The following is a 4,507-nucleotide window of genomic DNA, read 5'->3' as shown; positions in this document are numbered from 1 at the left end:
GTGTGTGTGTGTGTGTGTGTGTTTAAAACGTTTTTTACATTCTTACACTTAAGTAAAATGTTGGGGTCAAAATCGTAAGATTGAGACAAATCATGGGGAAGGCAACGATTTTAGCAAGAAAGACATTAGGTATGACAAAAGCTTAAAATGAAACTAAAATAAATTAATCGTTGTCATTCGTCAACAAAGACACGGTAATAGACACGCCCAAACCAAAACAATAATTAATGTAAACAATTCAGTAGAGACACTCAATAAGTCCACAATCACAAATACAAAAACAGCAGTGTAATCAACAACACTAAAATCAACAATATATGTTCAACGACACCATAGTTACCAATACAGATGTTCATAAGCAAAAGCAAAATAGACATGATTTCAGTGACTATATACCAACACTATATGCAGCAGTGATCAGGTTCTTATACTTGAAAGGTGGTACATCAAAAGAGACTTTCGATGAGATTACAGAAGTTTATGGTGACGATGCAAGCACTGGCATCGCCAGTTCAAATGTGGTTGGGCATCGGTGGAAACTGCTCCTATTCCTGGACTACCACATTCTGTCATTGATGACGACACCATCCATAAAGTGGAAGCCGCCATTTTGGAGGATCACCGGATAACTATTCGATAACTAACCCAAGAAATGAAAATAAGAGTAGGGTCCATGGAAAATATCATCCACGACCATTTGCACATGCGGAAGTTGTTTGCAAAATAGATTCCCTGGATGCCCACATCTTTTCAGAAGCAGGAACGAGTCAGTTGCTCCTAGGCTCTTTTTTTTTTTGCAATGTGCCAAGAAAACGAGGAGGACATTTTCGGCAGACTTAACACAGGATGAAACGTGGATCCATCACAATGATCCTGAGACTAAAGTCCAGCCGAAGCAATGGAAGCATGATAACTCACCGTCTCCAAAGAAGGCTCGTGCTCAACCCTCAGCAGGCAAGGTGATGTTCACAGTCTTTTAGGAACAGCACGGAATAGTGACGATGGATTTTCTGGTAAAGGGCACCACAATTAACTTCAGCAGCTTCACTGCTGCAGAAAATGTGGGATTCCATCAAAGCAGAGAGGCGTGGCATTCTGACCAAAGACGTGCGCCTCCTCCATGAAAACGTCCCAGTTCACAATGCACGTATTATCCAGATGAAAACACACTGCTGCGGTTAGGAAATCCTTCCTCATTTCCCTTACTCTCCCGACCTTGCACCATCTGACTTCCACTTCTTTCCAACCATGATGTCTTTTTTGACGGGGAAGCACTTTCCGAATGACGATAAACTTATTTCCGATGTAAAGTCTTGGCTCCAGACGCAACCTACCGACTTCTACAGACGTGGTCTTCACAACTGCATAAATAATTATTAGTCATTCTCTGTAGAGAATGACTAATAATTATGCTAAGTTTCGTTTATGTCAGTCCTTGGGAAATGGGTCAGGGGTAATTTTTAATGAACGCCACTTATATTTAACTAACAACTAATTTCCACCGCTACCATTTAAAAAGTGTAAGTACTGTAATGTATTATCCATTAAAGGCATACACTCATCATATCTCTGTAGAAGATCTTACTAGATCTGTGATGTTGCAGATGAAACTGACTAATTTGTAGGCTGGTTTAAAATCTCTAAGATGTCAACAAATGCCTTTAAGCAACAATACTATTTTTTTTTAAAGAAAAATCTTTATAAGTTAATGAATTTTGAGTTTGAAGAAGTCACGAAATCTGTCAAAATGCACTCAACTAATTCAAAAAGAAATAACTTATTGAGTAATGTAATTTGAGATAAATTATTTTTGAGAGAACGAGTAATTAAAATTAAAACCCCTTTGATGACGAGTATGCGGAACGACGGCTAACATAGGAATAAGCAAGTCCAGCATTATAATTTAGTATTAATTAGAATACAGTACCCAAATTAATTATTGTATCGTGTGGATTATTATAGTAACGGATATTGGATATGAACTTGATAGAATCGACATGCTTTAAAGAAAGGGAAATATTGTCGTTTGTTCAATTATGAGATTCTAGTTGCTTGCAATGTATTTCGCATTTTGTTTGTTTTGTGTTTCACGACCTCCTGTTTCACGCCTAGCAGATACTTAACTTTGAATATTTATCTTTTGTTGGATAATTTTTAAATATGAATAGTTTTACCTTATCATCACGAGAAATCCCGCTGTGCCTTGTATATTTTGCAAAAGTGAATAAGTGATTAGTATTCTTCTACAATATTGCAAATAAACGAATCCATGTAGAGAATTGGAAATGTCGAAAACAAAAGATATCGACATTACGATATTTGCTTTTAGGCTTTGAAAAATAGATGCAGATATTTGTCAACTGTTCCAGAATAAATTCATCATCGTTAGTGAACCATTGTGGTAGCTAAAGCATCCATTTATCGTTACATCATTTAATTACTGCCTACTAAAAATATTTAGCTTCGTTTGAAGCATTTCAGGTATCTTATCTGGTGTTTTGTAAATACATATTTTATAGCTTTCTGCTTCACTTCACATCAGATGATTTGTGTTGTCTATGGGGAAAATTTTCCTAATAAATTATTTAGCTTAAGTAGGATCCAATTACCGTTATTAATGCATCCGATTTTAGAATATGTTTGATCGATTAAGAGTAGATCTTCATTGTATTTTTAGATATATAGATATCATTAGGGAGTTTAAAAGCTGTTGATGATTCTTAAATTCATATATTCCATTATAGGTTCGTGCTAATAGAGCAGTTTTTCAACAAATAGGTTCAGGGCCGAACAACCAGGTACCACTTAGAGACATTGATACACCATGACTATGCCTAATTGAGAATCATACTGCACACTACGCGAGGCAGTGGTTAATCGCTTGGGCTGCAGTGCGGAAGCCTGGACATGTCTCTTGTTTAATCACTAGATTCTGATGGCGGCACCATTAGGGCAGGTATTGTTCAGGACGGAACGGCTGCAGTTCTTTGGCACTTATCGGTATCATCCACGCACAGTGGTTGGTGTTAATGAGGCTACCGATACTGAAGCAATTCTTGTGTTCATCATTTCATGTTTATCTTCGTCAGTTAGAGCAGTGGTGGCGGTAAGGTGGTGGTGGTGGGTGATGCGTTAGTATCCATTCCCGTTTTCTGTTGCGGCTATCTATTTTCTATTATGTGTGACCTCTGTAATCTGTCTGAGTGTCGTGTCTGTTCTATGTCTTGATGTTCTATGTCTTGATAAGTTCCTAACATATATGTTATCTATAGTGTTCTAATTTAACATGTTGGTATAGCGCCGACGAACTTTTTTCTTCCTTGGGTTCTCACCAGTGTTCACTTATGCTCTCACCTATGTTTCCTATTTCTGCACCTTCTATACACCTTATAGTATAGACTGCATTTCTAGTTTTGCAGTTTATCTGTGGGGTTACTCTACACAATATACAGTTCTTCTCAGTACAGAGGGTTCTTTCAAATGGGCATGTTTTACAGATCATGGATTTTATGGGGGTTCCTGACCTTTCTAATACACAATTTATCTGAAGTTTTTCTAAAATGATATGCTAGTTCGCCTCCGTCGACGAACCTGACACTCTAGTACTTTTGGCTGTCATATCATAAGTTGACCTTGCCTATCTTCTAAGTTCTCTCTATGCTATTCCATGATTTACCCCTGTATAGTGAGCAGATCCTATTTGCGTCATTCTAAGATGGCCTTGAATATTGTCATGGCTCCTTTGAACACTCTGATCCCGTCTCTTTACTCAGAAAACTACATGTGTTTGGAGGCCATGGGTTTGGTATAAAGAGAATGGAGAATGTGAACTTTGTTATTCCTAGTTTCCAGTTCAGTATCTAAAACAGGTAGTCTGCTTTCTACACTAATCTATTGTTACCTTAATACTCTGGTGGAGGGAGTTAGCTCTTTGCGAGATGATCTCCATGGTCCTAGTTCAGGTTCATGGATATTGCCTTGTGGAGGTGCTTTTGATACTATGTTGATATCTTCAACATAGCAAGAGTATGTTCCTTCAAACGGCCAGGGATGGAATAAACAATCTTCCGAAGGACATCGTCTGGGATATCATTGAGAACCTCCTGAATCCGTGTCTCCAAGTCCTCCAGTGTACGAGGTCTTGTCTTGTACTCCTCTTTTGTGTAACCCCACAGGTAAATATCACATGGAGTGAGATCTGAACTTCTTGGAGTTCTGGACTTTTGCAGTCACATTCTTCAGGTTTTACCTCCTGCACGTAATCTGGTTTTCACGGACGAAAATTCAATCTTTTATGCAACACCGTACGTATTCCGTCTTGTTAGTCTATTTTCACGAGCTGCTGGACTTGGTGATTTTTGTGGGCTGCGATTAAACATAATTAAACAATTCCTGCACTGTTGCCACATTCTCCGTTGATCGGGATGTGGTTGGACGGCCACTTCTTCCTGCAACGTTCACAGAGCCCGTGATCATCAGCTTTGCATGACAATTGTTTATTGACTCT

The 4,507-nt window shown here is 38.4% G+C and overlaps 1 long non-coding RNA gene across 1 annotated transcript in view; it reads left to right on the top strand.

Annotated features, from left to right (window-relative positions):
* LOC128249198 (uncharacterized) overlaps positions 1-4,507 on the top strand; it is a 96,653-nt gene that overhangs the window by 3,560 nt on the left and 88,586 nt on the right. The gene's annotated exons all lie outside the window — the stretch shown is intronic.

Source organism: Octopus bimaculoides, chromosome 12 (assembly GCF_001194135.2).
Source record: "Octopus bimaculoides isolate UCB-OBI-ISO-001 chromosome 12, ASM119413v2, whole genome shotgun sequence".
NCBI lineage: Eukaryota > Metazoa > Mollusca > Cephalopoda > Octopoda > Octopodidae > Octopus > Octopus bimaculoides.
The sequence above is the reverse complement of the archived record's forward strand: the minus strand, read 5'-3'. Positions and strand labels throughout refer to the sequence as shown.